Here is a 20,853-nt window from a genome sequence, read left to right on the forward strand (position 1 = left end):
AGCATCCTCATCATTTTGTCCAGTTGGTTGCAGTAGACATCCACTGTAATCAACTGACCAGGTTTCATGAAGCTGTAGTGGATAACATAATACCAGCGCCGGACCACCAAACAGACACCATTAGCTTTTTTTGATGAACATTCCGTGCACTTCATTTTTACCAACCTTTGTGCCAAACGCTTGCAATTGTCAAAAAGAATCCATTTTCATCACGCATAACAGTATGGTGTCAAAATGGTTCACCTTTATGTCGTGACAGCAAAGAAAGGCAAGCTTCGAGATGATTTTTCTTCTCATGCTCATTTAATTCTTGCAGAACCCACGTATCCGGCTTCTTTACCTGGAGCATTTGTTTCAAAGGGTCCAAAAATGTTGGAAAATAACGTTAAACCTTGCTGCTAATTCACGTGTAGGTTTAGATGGATTTGCTTCCACTACAGCTTTCGGCTCATCATTATTATCCACCTTGGTCTCAGGTCGCCCACGTAGCTCATTTTCAAGATTAAAATCAGCAGAAGGGAGCTTCTCAGACCATAGACTCCCGTGCGCTCATTAGCCACATCCTTCCCAAACACTTCCTCGGTATTTGGAGTTGTCCGTGCTGCACTGCTCCCACGATGTAACTCAGATTCAAAAATTACACGAAATTTTGACTAATTTAAAAGATAACCACAAGCTAAAACGTATTTGCAAGACTGAGGATGTACCTTCACAATAAAAATAAAATGTCACAGTGAAATGTCAGAGATATCAACTGTCAAAGCTAGTACTTAGGGAAATCGGACATTTCATACTTAATAACCTAATCCACCTGTGCAATTATCCAATAATCCAGGATCATGGTCAATATTCGTTTTATCACTTGACCTTTTCTGTATTGCAAAGAGAACCTATGCTTTGAAACTTTCACAGAAAGTTGAGTGGAGTTGAACTCTAAAATACCTACAAAATTACTTTCGAATCTTCTGAGTTCACTTCAATTTGACAACGCATCAGAGGTGACTCCCGCCGCCTGGCCCAGGGGAGACTCCAGGCGAGCAGGCGCGGCGCCAGCCAGGAACCCGGCCGCGGTAGGAGCGGGGCTCGGCCAGCAGAGGGAGCCGGTCTCCCCGCGCTCGGAAGGAGGCGGGGCCGGCGCCGGCCGCCGGGGCTGGGCGGAGGGGCGGGGCTAAATTAAGATGGCGGCGGCGGCGGTTGAGGCTAGAAGGAGCGCCTGGTTCGCCGCGCGGAGCGAGGTCCCGGCGTGGGGCCGCGCGACGGGGCCGCGTCCTGCCCCTCAGGCCCGAGGCGCGTCGACTCCCGCGCTCCGCCAGCTCCCGGTGAGTAGGCCCCGGCGCCGGCAGCTCCGGCCTCCGCGCGCCTGCTCGTCTGAGGGCGCCCAGGACTCGCGCCGCGGGGTCGCTTTCTCGGCCGGCGAGGGGCGCCGCAGGCCCGGCCGGGTCGGGACCGGTCCCAGCCGCCCGGCCTCTTCCCTCGGCCGCCCAGGGCGAGTCGGGCGCGGCGGGGAGCTCGGCCGGGCGAGTGGAAGCTCGTGGAGTTTGGAGGAGGAATGGGCTGCTTGGCCGGCCCGGAGCTGTCCTGTGCGGAGCCTGCGGGGCGGCCGACGCGGGTCGGGGCTGGGGCTGGCGCAGGGGGCGGGCCTGGGCTCACCCTGAGGCGGGGTTGGTGGCCCACTGAGGAGCTTGGAAGGGGCCAGGGGGGGTGACAGCGGGGGACAAGTGCGTGAAGAGCAAATAAGTTCGCCCTTCTAACCAGACCACTTGTAAGGGGAAAGGGTGGGTCGTGGTGGAGATGCCACAGATCCGAACCCTGTCCCTTCTGCCGTTTCTTACTGGGGTTTTCCGTGTGGAGTCGGTGAGCGCACTTCTTTTTGGCTCAGGGGGGAGTTGAGAAGCTGTAGTTGAGAAATCGGCGCTAATGGAGAAGAGATGGAATTCTTCGAATACCCTGGATCGGAGTAGTCCTGTATTGGATGGGAATAAGTGCTGTGTATGAAAAGCATTTTCTCAAAATGTGTCACTTTTCTTTCCATGATAGCTGCATGCCTTGGTGGCTCTTGAAGAGAGGAGTTAAGCTTGGAGAGTAGTGGTATGGGTAATTCTAATCTTTGGGATTAGTCTATTCACCTGCATCAGATTTGCTTCGCTAATTATATCCTAACTGTGTTGAAGTTTACATTCCTCGTGTGCACCCTGGTGAGGCAGTGATGGGAGGCGGAACGTGGCAGTGTGCAAAGAGCAACAGGCCTGGGATTTTAAAATGCTACGGAGATTCTTTCATTCGTTCAACATACTTGATCCATAGGCTGTTGAGGGTAGGTCACATCATGGGCCTATGGATAACTGAAGAGTTGATGGCATTATTTAATTTTCAGTGGCTTTTTGAAAATGTTTTGATATACCCTTTCTTAATGGTGTTTGTTGCATCAACCAACTTATACTTGCCTGGGCTCCGGAGCAGACCAATTTTAGGATCTTACTTAAACATGAGTAAAAATTACAGAAGAAATGACCACAAGTTACTGGAGGGAGAAATCTTGCATCTTATTTTCTCATTCTGTTAAAACATAATGGAGGTTTATTTATTTTAATATTTATAATACCTAGTTGCTTTGCCTTACTTTGGGCACACCTGTTAATGGCAATCAAGGTTTTTATATAGATATCTATGTATATATATAAAATAGACTAGGAAGTGATTGCTTACAGTACCAAAATACTCTTTCCTTTTATAAAAGGCTTGCCATATGTTGATCTCCCCCAGAGAAAATATAACAGAAACAGTCTCTATTTTTGTAACTAACTCTGTGACATTTTGGAACTGATCAACCTTTCTGCTTCAGTTTCCTCATCTGTAGTATTAGGAAAACATTTGCACTCCAACAACAGAGTTGGCTGTTATGAGCCTAGAGGGAGTTACTTGTTATGAAATTGCTTTCAGCAGATGAAAGGGTTATGTTTCTGTGAGGTAGTAACGTCTGCACATCTCTCACGGTGCTTACTCTTTCTGCCTTGTGTTGTAGTTGTTATTTTATCTCCTCTTGAGAGCAAGGTAGGCCCTTCTCTGATTTTATCTTTATGTGTAAGGCGTGGGGTAGGAGAGTGTGTGTGTGTGTGTGTGTGTGTGTGTTGAATATTGACACTGCAGATTTTTGTTGAATAAAGAGGATTCAAATCAGAAAAATGTATTCACATTACAGTTTATCAAGAATACACCTGCAATCTGCCATGACACATCGATAGCTGTGATTCTCTCCATGGCCTCTAAGGGAATATAGATTTTAATTGGATGTCTTGGTGAATTTAAAAAATACAGTAAAACTTAAGTGTTTGGCCTGTCCTTTTCATTTTTTAGAAAAGCATGAAATGTTGGAAATTAACTTTTTAAAAATTTAGTTAAGTGAAAGTTTGTCCCAAGGCCAGGCAAGTTTATGTTATTCAAATTGTTTAAAACATTTTTTAAAAATTTTCTGAAATGGTGAGATTTTCTTGCCATTGCTATCGGCCGTAGAAAGCAAAAGGCCTTTCGACAGACCAGGGGTTGATGTAGGTGAATGGTAGGCTATTTGTTACTCAAGCTTTTTGTGTGTTTGTTTTTGTTATTCAGTTTTAAATTGTATTATGTGATCTGTCTTAGTTGTAATTTCAAATTTTTATTGATGTCTGAGGATGATAGAGCTTGTGCAACTTTAGTTCCTTCCATCTGTTCTTTTACTTCAAATATTGGATTTTACTAGAATATGGTATAAAGCAAGTAGTAAAGGTTGGTTAGAATTTATAATGTACAGCCTCATTTGTAGACTAAAGATTCATGTATTTTCGTTCACTAACTTGTTCAACCAGTGTGAAGTACCTTTTATGTTCAGGGCACATTACTAAGTGCTAAACAGGTATAAAGCATAGTTCAGCAGATCGATTAAATGCACAAATAACTAACTCGCTAGATTGTCTCATATTTTGTCCTTTTCATGTTTGATGATGCAGAAAGTACATTTAGATGGTTAAGGAAACGTTTCTTTTTCTATCAGGACTTCTTAGGAGTATGGAAAAACCTCGGAAGGCCAGGTGTGGTGGCTGAGGCCTGTAATCCTAGCACTGTGGGAGGCCGAGGCAGGAGAATCCTTTGAGCTCAGGAGTTCCAGACCAGCTTGAGCAAGAGTGAGATCCCATCTCTACTAAAAAAATAGAAAGAAATTAGCTGGACAACTAAAAATATATAGAAAAAATTAGCCAGGCATGGTGGCGTAAGCCTGTAGCCCCAGCTACTCGGGAGGCTGAAGTAGAAGGATTGCTTGAGCCCAGGAGTTTGAGGTTCCTGTGAGCTAGGCTGACGCCACTGCACTCTAGCCAGAGTGACAGAACGAGACTCTGTCTCAAAAAAAAAAGAAAAGAAAAGAAAACCTAGGAAAAGCTTCTGTAATGTAGCAGTAACTATATGTGGAGCATCTGTTTTTTATTTCGGTATTCTTGTGGTATTTTTCCTTGAACAGTTATACTGTGCTACCATTTTTTCCTACCACAGGAGCTTAAGTGGTCAAGATATTACTTGGATAGTTTTCAGATATAATCCATTTTTTTTTCTCTTTACATTTGAACATCTGAGAATGTTCCTGTGGAGTTCTTCAATTTGCTTCTTCCATGTGTGGTGCTATTACTTTTATTTTGCAGTGATCTCAGTTGGTTAAAATAAAATGCTAGTAATTTATAGAATGTAGGGTCATTTAGATGCTCTAGTCTTACTTGTTTTTACCTTTGAATGAATTGAGGGTCACAGAAGTGATCTGCCTAAGTTGTTGCCATTGGGCACTAGCAGAATCCAAGTCTTCTCCCATCCAGTGTAGTGTTCATTCCATCACACTGTGTCATGCCGGGGTGATTCAGTGTGATAGTTGACACTGAAAACAAAAATTGTAGTGAATGGGGGATGGGAGATCACTTTGAATATTCAGCTTAGGTATTGAATTTAAGATACTTCTTAACATTAAATTTCTGCAATGAAAATATAGTTTGAAAATATTGGTATTGATCTATATCAGTGATATGGTAATCACTGGGAATTATTTAGTTTGCTCAATTTTAAATCTGCTTTGATGAATATCTTCTTAACAAAAATGTCTTCGAGGTTATCTGGACCTGGTGATACTCCATGGAATTTAAGTATTACAGTGATGGAAGTTTATTATGCCAGTGGTTAGGTACCTCGAGAGCAAAACAAATAGGTTAAATTATTTTATAAATTAGCAGTTTCTTGTTTCACCTACTCTCAGACTTGTGGAATTTTTTTTAAAGTATGAGGTGCTTCAATTGTTACATAAAAGCTTAGATAAATAGCACGGATACGAACTGTATACTTAATGTTATATTGAAAATCTCATTTGTGATATCAGTTTTCTATAGGTACCCATGCCATACCCAAAAATGCGTATTCTCTTTAAACTGACAATCTTCACATAAATACTGAAGCATGACATATTTCTTTATTCTCTTTGGACTACTAAATATTATGCTTATTTTGTGTTACATTAAGAAGCGTTGTTTTTGCTCATACTGACTGTACTCCTTTCTGGAATCCTCTTTTCCTGCCTTACTCTTCCAAACTCTACTACATCTAAATCCTCCCTATTTTGAAGCTGACTTGGATACTCTTGTTCACGAGGAAATGTGCTAGAATAGCTCTGAAAGTTTTCAAAGGAGCAGCAACAACAAAGCCCAGGGAGGGGAAACTTGGCCTACGGGATATAAAAATCTCCTAATGCTATCATTATTTGAAAAGTGTGGCATTGACACAAGAAAAGACAAATTATTAATGGTGAGCCTAGTGTCGTGTATAAGTGGGAATATACTTGGTAATAAAGATGTGCTTTTTTTCCTTATTTACTCTTTCAGGCCCACAGAAATGTGCAAAGAGTGATTTAACAAATGTTCATCTACCACTATTGGTGATATAGAAAACATAATATTTTATCATACTTCAGTTTTGGTGTCGTTTGTTTGTTTGTTTTTTGAGACAGGGTGTCACTCTGTTGCCCAGGCTGCAGTGTAGTGGTGTGATCACATACCTCACTGCAGCCTCCAGCTCCTGCCTCAGCCTCCCAAGTAGCTGGATTATAGCTGCACGCCACCACGCCCTGCTAATTTTTAATTTTTTTTTCTGGAGATGGGGTCTCACCACGTTCACTCAGGCTGGTCTCCAGGTCCTGGCCTCAGTGCCTCCTCCAGCCTCGGTCTCCCAGAGTGCAGGGAAGACAACAGTTTTTATTTTAAGAAATAAAGTGTTACAGATTGTACCTCTTCCTCCATCTTTCTCCTTCCTTCCTTAGCTGTAACTAGTATCCTAAAGTGGTTGTATATCTCACATGTGTTTATGCTTTTATTATATGTGGATTGTAAATTAGTAGTATTGTTTTCTGTGTTGCTTACATGTGAATATCATTTTGTAAATTCTCTGCTTTTTTGAGCTTTATCTGTATTGAAACAGTAAGCTCTAGTTAATTCACTGTAACTGCCATATAGTATTTTATCGTATGAATATACCACAGTTTATTTATTTTATTGATAGGAATTTAGGTTTTTCTCAGATTTTCCTATTGCAGTGCTGCAGTAAATACCTTTTGTAAGAAAGCATGTGAGTTTCTCTAGGCTGTATACCTGTGAGTGAAATTGTTGGGTTGCATTTCGGATCTGGGCAGGAAGACAGTCATGTTCCTTAAGTGTTTTGTTGGGATAATTGACTATCGATTAGGAAAGAAAATACAGCTAGATCCTGTTTTAGAAAAAAAAAAATTAGGTGATTAAGGAGCTAAATATAAAAAAAATTAAAACTTTAAAAAGTATAAGGAATATATGGAAGAATATTTTTGTAATTTGAGAGTGGAGAAGGTCTTTGAAAAGATGAAAGAAGTTGTGGATTCTGGGACAAATGTGTATAACACGGCAGAAAAGGGATGACTATTCAGAATATACACAAAAGGAGAGAGAGAGATTTGAGCGATATCTCAAAGCCCCACGTGCTCTGCCCTACCTGTTCTAGGGCTCACCTCCTCTGTCCCTCTCTCCCTCCCTCCTTCAGCCTCCTTGACTTGGCCAAGTTTGCTTTTGCCTCCAGACTCTGTAGTGCCTCCTCCTGGAATGTTCTTGTCTGTCCTAGGAGAGAAGAGGCGGATTTGTTTTGAATCACGTAACTCTTCCCTTCTCATCTCTCAAGCTTCAGCACAAAAGTTACCTTAGAATATAATTTGTTACCGAAAGGGGGACAATTTTTAGAATGAAATGGAGCATAATTAATAATTGCACTGGGACGAGGGTATAAACTGGGACTGTTTCAGGAAATCACAACATATGGTCATCCTAGCTGTGATTTCTCTAATCGCCCGACCCCCTCATTCCTGTCCCCTCTTGGCCAGTCCTGTTGACCTATTACCTTGTTTTATTTATAGCACTTTATCGTATTATTTCACGATTATTTACAGTCTGTGTCTCTTCACAGTAAGCATATTTTGGTCACCCTTCTATGCCAATGTTTAGAACAGTGTTGATACATAGTAGTGTACTTCTCAATATTTGTTGACTATATAACATTTCTACTGTTGGTCTTAAAACCCTACTGTGAATATATGACAGAGACACAGGAAAAATTGAGTAATAATGGTATACACAAATTATGCTTTATAAAACTAAAATTTTCTCATTTATGTGGACTTTCTCATTAGCTAAACTTAAAAAAAAACCCATAATTTTCTTAAGTTTATGTGTTGGATATTTACAACAATTCCTTAAGAAACATTCTTAACTTTTTATCATTGAGTATCTCTGTGTTGAATAACCAGATGAACTCCTAGTGCTGGAATTGCTGTGGTAGAGGTTGTGCATGGTTGTAAGGCTTAGGTGTATATGGCCATTCTTCAGAAAACAATTTGTATCAGTTTACATACAGACTGGTAGTGTGTCGAATGCCTGTTTCTGTAAACACTCATCAACACTAGGCATTTTTATTTTTTAGTACTTTGCCAGTTTGCAAACAATGATTTTGTTTTGCTTTTTTGTGATTATTGATGGAATTGGCTTACTTCATGTCTTTGGTAATCCCGTGTCCTGTCTTGCCTTATTTTTCTCTTGGGATCATTCATTTGGTTATTGATTAGTAAGATATATATTTATATTGAATAGATCAAAATTTTGCCATTTGTAAGAAATATGTATGTATTAGATAGATCAAAATTTTGCCATTGCACTGTTCTAGTTTGTGGTTTGCCTTTTTCCAATTTTAACTTATTATGGGAACATAATAGTTGTATATATTTATAGGGTACGTGTGATGTTTTGATATAGGCATACCATGTGTATTAATCAAATCAGGGTAATTGTGGTATCCGTCACCTCAAGCATTTCTTTGTAGTCACTTTGTTGTGCTGTCAAATATGGTTCATTCCGTCTAGCTTTCCAGCTATATTGGTGCACCCATTAACCATCCCCGCTTTATTGCCCCCCTCCTGCTACTCTTTCCACCCTCTGGTAGCCAGCATTTTCTTTTCTGTCTCCATTAAGTCAATTGTTTTGCTATTTATCTCCCACATATGTTAAGAGAACATGCAAGATTTGTCTTTCTGTGCTGGGCTTATTTCACTTAACATAGTGCTCTCCATTTCCACCCATGTTGTTGCAAATGGCAGGATTTCCTTCTTTTTTTATGGCTATATAATATTCCGTTGCATATATGTACTACAATTTCTTTACATAGTCATCTTTGGATGGACAGTGGTTTGCCTTTTTAAGGTGTCTTTGCTGTAAAGAAAAATAAAAAATATATTTTATAAATTAAAGATACCAATCTTACTTGTGTTTTTGAGGTCGTGTTTAGGATGTCTTTCTCTATTCCTAATTTACATATGTATGTCAGGGTTTTTGAAAGTACTGCAAATACTACCTGATCTTTTAAAGGACTACAGACTGGAAATCCCTTTGAGAATATTAGTGTCCTTAATTTCCTTGCTTTATCATAAGAGTCAAGGAAGAAATTAAAAGAGAAAAAAGAAAATAAAAGCAAATGGTAACTTCTGCAATTACTGGAGAGCTTTCCAGGGGGAAGATTTAGGACAGAAACCAAATACTGATGCAGTGACTCTCTGATACTATATTTCAGCAAAAAGATGTTAATTTACCTCCAAGATAAAGTGCTGCTAATTAAACCATAAAATGTCATTGATTGTAGGATGCATATTGACTTTAGAGTTGTTGAGGGTTGAACACAATATTTCCTCTGCACAAATGCTTACCTTATAAATACTCTTGGATTCTTTTTATGATTATTTTTTTTGTAGTGATGGGGTCTTGCTGTGTTGCCCAGTCTCATCTGAGATCTCCTGGGCTTAAGTGAGCCTCCTTCCTAGGCCTCCCTAAGTGCTGGGATTCAGGCATGAGCTGCTGTGCTGGGCCTACAATTGACTTTTTCACAACTCTAAAATTTAGAAGCATGTGCTTTTGTTTTTATGATGTATTTGTTTATTAGATATTTATAGAATGACATTTACTAAACAGCTGTTATGTGCCAGGTCCTATAGTAAGATTTTAGATACATATTTTTACTTTGTGTAGGTAATTATATTATTTTTCATATATTAAAAAACCTTTTTTTTTTTTTTTTGAGACAGAGTCTCGCTCTGTTGCCCAGACTAGAGTGCTGTGGCATCAGCCTAGCTCACAGCAACCTCAGATTCCTGGGCTCAAGCGATCCTCCTGCCTCAGCCTCCCGAGTAGCTGGGATTACAGGCATGCGCCACCATGCCTGGCTAATTTTTTCTCTATATATTTTAGTTGGCCAGATAATTTCTTTCTATTTTTAGTAGAGACGGTGGGGGGGGGTCTCACTCTTGCTTAGGCTGGTCTCGAACTCCTGACCTTGAGTGATCCACCCGCCTCGGCCTCCCAGAGTGCTAGGATTACAGGTGTGAGCCATCGCACCCGGCCTTCTTTTTTAAATATGAAGGAAATGACTCATTAATGTGTTCCAAACCTCAGGAACTTCCATTATATTAAGTAAATACATGAGAAAAAGCTGTTATTGATAATTGTGGTTTTATTTATGTAGCTATGGTTATAATTTATTGGAAGTACACCTGGTGGTTTAGTTCTTATCAATTCTGTTTTCTCATCCTGTTTAGGTGGTTTCCTGGAAACATGATTGTTGGACTTGATCTCGCAGCCTGGTGAGGACTTCTCTACTGCTGATGTCAAGTTCAGGTTATCCTGCCAACTCTGTCCAGTATGCCTATCCCAGCACCCACCACCAGCAGGTAAGCTTTGCAAATGTGGATGTATTTTTCTTTACTTTTCCTATTTAATTCATTTGTTGGTGAGAAACCAAATATACTTTTTTTTTTTTTTTTAAATGACAAGAACCATTCTCAAAGATGGGGAACCAAAATTTGGGAATTAATTATCCTTGTCTTCTTACTATGGTTTTATGCTAGATTTCAGGGATTGAACATGTCTTTGCTTTTGATTGTAGGAGTTGTTGATAGAAAAGTGTCAGTTGCCTAGAGTTTCTGGCTAAGACCTATGTTTATAATCCAAGTTCCAGTTGAGTTTTAAGCTGGCCAGGTAACTTGGTCTCTCTTGAATCATGGCCAGGATAAAAGCTTCTGCCGTCTTGAGATTTGCAGGTAGGAGGATTTGTATTGTGTGAAGAGTTTGCATGATTGGTTTGCCTTGTGAAAAATAAAATGAGGTGAAATGGTTAGCTGAGAGTGGACCAGAGATAGGGGTGTAAGAAGTTTTAAGAAAATAGGAAAGGAAGGAATGAAAAGTGGTCATCTCAGAGAATAAGCAAGCAGATTTCTGAGCAAAATATAGTTGAGTACTACTGGATACTACTGACGATTCCTTTCAAGTGTGGTCCTGGTTACAGAGTGACAGTGGACATCCTTACACTGGTCCTGTGTAGGGCAACATTTTCTCTTCCACCAGTAAGTATGATATTAGTTGCATGTTTTTGTCGATATTGTTTTTTGGTTGAAGAAGTTGCTTTCTGTTCCTAGTTTGAGAATTTTTATTATGATTGAGTGTTGAATTTTGCTTGTGGGTCCTCTGTACACCAGTACTGTTCGTCTGATTACTGACTTTCTAGATCATTGTTGCTGCTGCTTTTTTTTTTTTTAACAAATCAACTTTGTAGTTTAGTTTATATATATAATAAAATGTACTCATAATATGTGTACATTGTAACAACTTTTGACAAACTTTATGTACCCATAAAACCATCACCAAAATGAAGATAAAGAACAGTGATAGCACCCCAGATAGATCACGATACCCCATCCAGGTCAGTCTTCTTCCCCCACTTCCTACTGACCGCAGCTCCCAGGAAACTACTGATCTACTTTCTGTCATAATAGATTGTACTTGTTTGAGTTTCAGATGACTCTTCTGTCTTCCCATAATATTTTTGAGATTTATCTATGCCTGGCATAGATAAAGAAGTAGTTCATTCCTTTCTGTTGCTGGGTATGGATAGACCACAATTTGTTTGTCTAGTCATCTATTTCAGTTTTGGTTATTATAAATAAAGTAATTCCAAGAACATATATTTATATGTTGTATCTAGATTATTGAAAGAAGTATTGCCTTATTTTCATAACAGTGTCCTTTGGAAAGCATGTATGTTTACTTTTTATCAAGTTCAATTTATTATTTTTGTATTTTGTGCTTTTTGTGTCATTACTGAGAAGTTTTTGCCAAACTCAAGATCACTAAGATTTTCAGCTATGTTTTCTCTTCTAAGATTTATAATTTTAGGTTTTACATGTAGGTCTATGATCCATTTTGAATTAAATTTTGTATGTGGTGTGAGCTAAGAGTTGAGGTTCAGTCTTTCGCCATTAAGAATGGTGTTAGTTTGGGAAATATTTCTTCCTCCTATATTTTCTTAAAGAGTTTGTAGGATTGGCATTTTTTCTTACTTAGATCCTTGATAGAATTTAGCAATGATGCCTTTGGGCCTAGAATTTTTTTATGTGGAGAGAATTTAAAATATGAACTCAATTTTCTTTCTTTCTTTCTTTCTTTCTTTCTTTTGACATAATGTCTTTCTCTGTTGCCCAGGGTGGAGTGCAGTGGCATCATCATAGCTCACTGTAACCTGGAACTCCTTGGCTCAAGTGATCCTCAGCACCTGAGTAGCTGGGCCTATAGGTACACGCCACCATAACTGGCTAATTTTTTTATTTTTTATATAGATGGGGTCTCACCATGTTGCCCACGCTGGTCTCAAACTCCTGCTCTCAAGCAGTCCTCCCACTTTGGCCTCCCAAAGTGCTGGTGTTACAGGCATGCGCCATGGCGCCTGCCTTTCAGGTTCTTTAATATTTATGTTCAGATTCTCTATTTTTGCTTGAGTCAGTTTGGGTCAGTTGTATTGTGTAAGGTATATTTATTGATGTAAATTGTCACAGTATTCTCTTATCATTTTCATGTCTTTGAGTTGTGTTCTGAGGTTGTTCCTCATGTTGATAATAAGTGTTTTATTCCTTTTTAATCAATCTACCTAGAGGTTTATCAATATAGTAGATTGTTTTCTTAGAAGAACTAGCTTTGGTTTCAATGATTTTAACTTTTTTTTGTATTTCTCTGATTTTTGCTCTTTATTATTTTCTTTTTTCTATAATTGCTTGTACATATACATATATATATATTTCATTTCTTGCTTCCTTCATTCCTTTAAATATGTTCAAGTTTCCTTCTGCTATCCTTGTCTTTTCACCTGAAGAACTTTATTTCTCTTAGTACAGGACTCTTGGCAATCAATTCTCTCAGCTTTTGTTTGCCTGGAAAAGTTTTTATTTCAACTTTATTTTTGAAGACTATTTTCAGTCAATGTAGAATTCTAAATTGATAGTTTTTTTCAGCACTTTAAAAGATATCATTTCATTGTATTCTGGCTTGTATGGTTTCTGACTAGAAGCTTGTGGTCATTGTTATCTTTATTCATTTATATGTGAAGTGTATTTTCTCCTCTCTTGTCACTTTTATGATCTTTTTCTTTGTCATGGCTTTTTCCAAAATTTGATTATTATGTGCCTTTTTTGTGCTTTTTGAGTGACTATGTTATTGTGTTTGGCATTCACCAAGCTTCTTGATTCTGTGGATTCATAATTTTCATAAAATTTGGGCAGTTAGGGGCCATAATTTCTTTAAATATTTTTTTCTGTCTCCTCTCCCCCTAGTTTCCAGTTACTCATATTTCATCTTATCCCACAGGTCAGTGGTCCTCTATTCTTTTTTTCTTTCCTGTGTTTTTTTTTTTTTTTTCCCCCAAAATCCCTTAGCTTCATTTTGCTATGGTTTCATGGTCAGTGACCTTTTCTTTTATAGTTTCCAACCTTCTGTTAATTTCATCCAGTGACACTTTTATAGCAGATGTTAGATTTTTTTCATTCTTGATTGGAATATGAACAATTGAAGTTTACCCTTTTTTAGTGCGGCCTTTTATTGTATTCCTATAGAGTTGGATTTCCCTGGTAGGCAGTTAAGTTACTTTTGAGGCTTCTTTTGAGTTTTGCCTTTTCTGGACATTTCATATAAATGGGATCGTACACTTCTTTCATTTAGCATGCTGTTTTGGAAGTATATCCATATCGTAGCATGTAGTTTGCTGATTTTTATTGCCAGTAGTATTCCATTGTGTGGAAATGCTACATTTTTTAATCTATTCACCAATCCACAAACATGGGATTTTCAGTTTTTGGCTGTAAGGTACCATAATGTACAAGTCTTTCTGGCAAGCACATATTTTCATTTCTCTTGAGTAAATATCTACCGAAGGACTTGCAGGATTGTACGGTAAGTTTACGTTTCACTATTTTGGAAAGTCATCACACCGTTTTCCAAAGGGGCTGCGCCATTTTATATTCCCACCAGCAACATATCTGTTTCTCAGCATCCTCGCCAACACTTATTTTATTTCTTTTTTATTATAAGCATTTGTGGATGTGCAGCAGTATCTTTATGATTCTAATTTATATTTTCCTAATAACTAAGGATACTGAGTATCTTTCCATGTGCTCATTAGCCATTCATATATATTCTTGGTGAAATCTCTATTCTTTTAATTGGATTGCTTGTCTTCAAATTGAGTTGTAAGTGTTCTTTATATATTATGGATATAAAATCTTTTAGTAGATACATGATTGTAACTATTTTTTTTCCAGTCTGTGGCTTGTATTTTCACTTTCTTAATGTTGTCTTTGGAAGCGTTAACATTTTTAATTTTAGTGAAGCTCAAATAATCATTTTTCTTCACCTCCCTGCTTTTGATGTCATATCAAAGAATGAGCTATCTAACGTAAGGTCACAAATTTTGTTCTAGAAGTTTTGTAGTTTTAGCTCCTACACTCAGATAGACAATCCATTATGAGAAATCTTTGTTTCTGATGTGAGGTAAGGGTTTGAATTCATAGGTTTGCCTGGGGATCTCCACTTGTGCCAGCACTACTTGTTACAAAGACTGTCCTTGCTCACTGAATTGCCTTAGCACCTTGTCAAAAATATGTTGAACTAAATGTAAGCGTTTATTTCTGGACTCTCAGTTCTGTGCCGTTGATCTATAATACTTCTTTTTATGCCAGGAGCGTGCCATCTCAATTCCTATAGATGTACAGTCAGTTTTGCCTAGGATAGTATATGTCCTCTAATTCTGTTGATTTTCAAAATTGTTTTGGCTGTTCTTAGTCCTTTGCATTTCCATATATATTTTAGGATCCCTTGTTAGGTCTACACAAAGCCTGTTGGGATTGTGCCGATAGTAGATTGTGTTTTATATGAGATTTTCATGGGGATTGTGTTGAATCTGCGGGTCAATTTCAGGGAATCACTCTATTTACAATATTGAGTCTTCCTAGTCACAAACACAGTGTGTCTTCCCAGTTAGATCTTTAACTTCTGTCAGCAAAGATTTGTAGTTTTCGGTGTAAAAGCCTTGTATTTCTTTTGTTAAATTTGTTCCTGAGGTTTTTTTTTTAATGCTATTATGAATTGAATTGTTTTCTTTCTTTCTTTCTTTTCTTTTTTTTTTTGGAGACAGAGTCTCACTCTGTTGCCCGGGCTAGAGTGCCGTGGCATCAGCCTTACTCACAGCAACCTCAACTCCTGGGCTCAAGCAATCCTCCTGCCTCAGCCTCCTGTGTAGCTGGGACTACAGGCATATGCCACCATGCCTGGCTAATTTTTTCTATATATTTTTAGTTTTCCAGATAATTTCTTTCTATTGTTAGTAGAGACGGGGTCTCGCTCTTGCTCAGGCTGGTCTCGAACTCCTGACCTCGAGCCATCCTCCCACCTCGGCCTCCCAGAGTGCTAGGATTACAGGCGTGAGCCATCTCGCCTGGCCTTTTTTTTTCTCATTTATAGTTTTAGAGATAGGTTATCGCTCTATTGCCCAGGCTGGAGTGCAGTAGTGCAATCATAGCTTACTATGACCTCCAATTCCTGGGCTCAAGTACTCCTCCTGCCTCAGCATCCCAAGTAGCTGGGACTGCAGGCATGCACCACCATGCTAAGCTAATTTAACAACAAAAAAAATGTTTTAAGAGCTGGAGTCTCTCTATTTTGCCCAGGCTGGTCTCAAACTCCTGAACTCAAGTGATCCTCCCACCTTGGCCTCCCAAAGCATTGGGATTACAGGTGTGAACCACCATGCACAGCCTGAATTATTTTCTGAACTTTATCTTCAAATTGCTTATTATAAGCATAAAGAAATACAATGGATATTTATGTTTTGATCTTGTTTCCTATAACTTTGCTCAACTCATTTATTATTTCTAATATATTTTTGTGATTTCTTGAATTTTCTATATTTAAGTCAAATTATCTAAGAATAAGATGATTTTATTTCTTCCTTTCTAATCCAGATGACTTCAATTTCCTTTCTATTCCTACTTTGTTGAGAATTTTTGTCACAAATAGGTGTTGGATTTTGTCAAATACCTTTTCTGAGTCTATTTGGATGATTACGTGGTTTTTGTCCTTTATTCTGCTCCGAATTGGTGTACTACATTGACATTTTCAAATGTGAAAGCAATTTCACATTCCTGGGATAAACCACATTTGGTCAAGGTGTATAATCCTTTCTATATGTTACTGGATTTAATTTGCTAATATTTCCTTCAGGATTTTTGTGTCTATATTCCTGAGAGATATTAGCTTGTAGGTTTTTGGTTCTTGTGAGTGTTTTTTTTTTTGCTTTTCATATCAAGTTAATACTAACTTCGGGAAAAATGAGAAGTTTTCCCTCCTCTTCTAAATCATGAAAGAGTTTGTGAAAAATTGACATTATTTCTTCTTTAAATATCTAATAGAATTCATCAGTGAAGCCAGCTAGGCCTGAGTTTATGAGAGTTCAATTACTAAGTCAGTTTCTTTGATACAGGTTCATTTAGATTTTCTGTTTCTTCTTGGATTCATTTCGGTAATTTGACTCTAAGAATTTTTTTCCATTTCATCTAAGTTATCTCCTTTGTTGGCATAAATTCGGTCATGGCGTTCCGTTGTAATTCTTTTAATTTCTGTTAGGTTGTTATTGGTGTCATTTATTTCTGCTCTAATCTTTAGTATTTCCTTCTTTCAGCTTGTGTTTTGTTTAGTTTGCTTTTTCTTCTTCTAGTTTCTTAAAGTAGAAGCTCAAGTTACTGATTTCAGACCTGTCGTCTATCCTAGTACAGGTATTTAAAGCTCCAAATTTTCCCCTAAGGTTAGCTGCATCCCACAAATTTTAATATATGTGTTTTCATTTTCATTCATTTCAGAATATTTTCTAGTTTTCATTGTGATTTCTTCTTTACCCGTGGGGTATTTAAAAGCCTTTGACAATTTCCCAGTCTTCTTTCCACTGTTGTTTTCCATTGTCGTTAAAAATTTCGCTGCGGTTGAGAACATACTTTTTATTATTTGAATCCTTTTAAATTAATGGTTTTATGGCCTAGTATATGATCTATCCTAGAGAATGTTCCATTTTGCACTTGAGAAGAATGCATATTCTGCTGTCATTTGTGGAATGTTCTATAGATGTCTTTTAGGTCAAAGCAGTTGATAGTATTGTTCAACTCTTTTATATCCTTGCTGATTTTGTAACTGTTCTATTAACTATTGAGAGTGAGATATTAAAGTCTGTTATTGTTCAATTGTCTATCGTTCCTTTCAGTTCTGTCAATGTTTGCTTAATGTATTTTGGGGCTCTGTTTTAGTTGTGTATGCACTCACAATTGTTGTATCTTTCTGACAAATTGACCCTTTATTCATGTGATATTGCCCTGGTGACTCTAGTCCTATTTGTAGTTTTCAAGTCTATTTTGTCTGCTATTCCTACAACTATTTCACATCTCTTACTGTTAATATTTGCTTTCAACTTTTTTAAATTTAAAGTGTGTCTTTTATAGAAAGTATATTGTGGCCGGGCGCGGTGGCTCACGCCTGTAATCCTAGCACTCTGGGAGGCCGAGGTGGGCGGATCGTTTGAGCTCAGGAGTTCGAGACCAGCCTGAGCAAGAGCGAGACCCCATCTCTACTAAAAATAGAAAGAAATTATATAGACAGCTAAAAATATATATAGAAAAAATTAGCCGGGCATGGTGGCACATGCCTGTAGTCCCAGCTACTCGGGAGGCTGAGACAGGAGGATCCCTTGAGCTCAGGAGTTTGAGGTTGCTGTGAGCTAGGCTGACGCCACGGCACTCTAGCCTGGGCAACAGAGTGAGACTCTGTCTCAAAAAAAAAAAAAAAAAAAAAGAAAGCATATTGTAAGGTTTTTTGGATTGACCGGCGCCAGAGAAAGAAAGACAAGCAGAGTTGAAAGGGATAAGTAAAGAGGCTTTATTGGGGTGTTCCTGGGTGAGGGTAACAGGTCCCAAGAGAGGGGGGCCCGGGCGATATTCTCGGATCCCAGAAGAGAGAGAGAGAGAGACCCGAGAAGTCGCATGGCCCACAAGTCTGAGTGGGTTTATATATGTTTTTAGGGCAGGGGGTAGGGGTTTCTTTGGCAGGAAGATTTATGGTGGGGAGAGCAAGGAATTTTCCCTTGCACTTTTAGGGCGGGTATTGAGAAATAGGAGGGGGCTGGTGGTATGTGTGGACTCTAGGAACGGAGACTCTCATCGGGGTAACCATCCAGGTGTGGTCGTCCTTTAACTCAGCTGGGCCCTGCAGGCATTGTCCTTGGCAGGTCTCGTGGGCTTCTTCTTTTTCCATTAGGGAGGGGAGGGGTGCCCGCCACCAGCCTTACACATATATTTGGATCTTGTTTGGTTTTCTTTTAGTCAAGTCTGACAACCTCTGCCTTTTGATTGGATTGTTTAGTTCTTTCACATTTTAATAGAATTATTGATGTAAGTAGATTGAAACCTGCCATTTTCCTATTTTGTTTGCTATATGTCTCTTATACTATTTTCCTTTTTCCCTTTTACTGCCTTCTCTTTGTTAAATAACTATTTATAGTCCATCAATTTTATCTTTTTAACTATACATATTTTAGTTATTTTTTAGTAATTCCTCTTGGAATTACAATTTACATCATAATTTATCACAATCTACTTCAAGTTAATACCAACTGAATTCATATAAAATACAGAAACTTTGCCCTAATGTAGCTCCATTTCCTTCTCCTTTCATACTATCCTTGTCATATATATCACATCTATATGTGTTATAAACTCAACAGTGCAATGTCATAATTATTGTTTTATGCAATCTCACATAAATCTTTAAAGAAGGGAAGAAAAGAATAAAATGTAAACCTATGCGATCTTGTATGTTAATCTGCTCCTTTACCATTCACAGTTCTCGTCATTTCTTTCTTTGTACTGATCTGAGTTGCCGTCTGGGCTGGCTTTTTTTTCAGCTGAAAAGACTTGCTTTAGTGTTGCTTGTAAGGCAGGTCAGCAAGCAACAGATTCTTTCTGTCTTTGTGCATTGAGGAAGAGGCTTTGCTTTGCTTCTTAGAATTTCATGGGAAGAAAGAAAACTAATCTCCATAAAGGTCAGCTTTTAGTTAGGGAGGAAATCGACCTTATCTACGTATTGATTTTATTTCTATTTATATATAATACTTTCAAGGCAGTGATTGGTGATAGAGGATAAAGATACAAGATTAATTGTTTAAATAAATATTTTGAAATAGATGTTTTGTGTAAAAGTGTGGAGCTGATTTGGTTATTTGACCAAAGCATGTGATGTTCAGGACCTTGGCAGGAGTAACAATCTCACTGGGTGACAACTTAATCAAATTTTAACCAAGTACATCAACAGATACACTATAAGTAATATAACACTATAATTCCACACTTTGTTATACAACCAGCAGGGCCAATTTTTAGCTCTGTTTGCTTTTGAGATCTTAAAGGTTAGAAAACCAAAAATAAATGGGAGAGTGTTAACTCATATTAACCAATTGGAAAAATTAGAAAAGGTGGGAAAAATTTAAAAAGGATCATTAATAAAAATTAGAATATTAAACTGACAGTCTTGTTTTTTGAAGAGAGAGAGAGAGAGAGAGAGAGTGTGTGTGTGTGTGTGGTGTAGGTTCAGGAATAATCTTGTGAACTACATACTCCACTTTATGGGAATTACCCATATTACACATGCTGGATGGATTAATGGTTTATAAAAAAAAAGTCTGTTAGCTTGACTTCCTAAAGTTCATTTTTCCTTATGCTGTCATATAATAGTTCATCTTCAGTAAGTATCTGTGCCTTTGGACAAGGCCTCCAGGGGCTTGGCACATAATTCATAACAATAATGGAAATGACATGCTTAGTATTGATAGCCTTGGGACCCTGGCATATTTGGAGAGAAGGAGAAGTTATATCACCTGCTAAAAGGCTAATGAGATAGGCAGATTTCAGGGGAAAATGATCTTTTTGTGCTGCCCTTTGACCTTGTTCTACCAGTGGGACTCGTGTCTGAAGTGTAATGATTCCAGCATGCCCTTCCTGAGTGTGAGATTACAGGACATACGGGTGAGTTACGCAGAAGTTAGAGCATTTGCCAATAAACACCAGCTTAATTGGATGCCTTAATTATATCACCTTCCCTCCCAGGACATAACCCAGGGACAGTTTGAGGACTGGATTTCAGTTCAAAATCTGGGTCTACTCTCCAGCTTTCAATATGGTCTTTCAGACAGTTAGCCGTGGTCCTCTGCAACTTGGAGAATATTCGTATATTTGGCAGTTGGAAATGCAGTTCTGGGTCTCAGGAGAGAATTCGGGGGAGGAGAAAGCGATGTGAGAGTTGGAATACGTCTAAACCAGGTTGGCCTGTTTTCCAAGGCAGTTCTCTGGGAGACAGCCATCTCGAAGCAGGTGGCACTGCAAGGACGCTGCTGGCCCTCTGTAGCGGGCGATTACTCCCTCGGGTCTCCAGACCTTGCATCGGCCCAGGACTGGTTCAAAATGACCAGAGAATCTGTGACTGTTTCAAGGTTTCTGAAACCTTAGGATCTTCAACATGAAGCCATTCTCCAAGCTAGCAATGTGCTAGCTAGTAGAACACAGGAACTAATCGGAGAAAGGGGGCATTTGGGATACATTAGAAATTCAATATCAGCTTTGTAAAGTGTTTAATAATTAGCCACAGCTTTTGTCTCTATTCCTGCAGCTAATGACATGAAAGTGATTAGGCTTCTAAAAAAGTTTAAACTTATGAAATGTATTAGGTAACAAGGTTTTTAATCAACAGTTCATTGATTCCAGCAGGACAGTTGTGAGAGCAAAAAGCTCTGGATGCTGGTAGAATAAATCTGTAGGCCAGTTCACTGCCACTTAAAAAATCAAAGCAACAGATATTTTAGAGGAATTTAGTCCCCCTCCCCTGC

General features: G+C 38.6%; 1 long non-coding RNA gene across 2 annotated transcripts in view; it reads left to right on the plus strand.

Moving 5' to 3' along the window:
• The first annotated feature begins 1,215 nt into the window (after window positions 1-1,215).
• Window positions 1,216-20,853, plus strand: part of LOC138399734 (uncharacterized) — a 39,667-nt gene continuing 20,029 nt past the window's right edge. For both annotated transcript variants that reach the window (XR_011236185.1, XR_011236184.1), the window contains exons 1-2: window positions 1,216-1,319; window positions 10,157-10,288. This is a non-coding gene — a long non-coding RNA (uncharacterized lncRNA). The remainder of the gene's footprint in view (window positions 1,320-10,156; window positions 10,289-20,853) is intronic.

This window comes from Eulemur rufifrons, chromosome 19, assembly GCF_041146395.1.
Source record: "Eulemur rufifrons isolate Redbay chromosome 19, OSU_ERuf_1, whole genome shotgun sequence".
Lineage (NCBI taxonomy): Eukaryota > Metazoa > Chordata > Mammalia > Primates > Lemuridae > Eulemur > Eulemur rufifrons.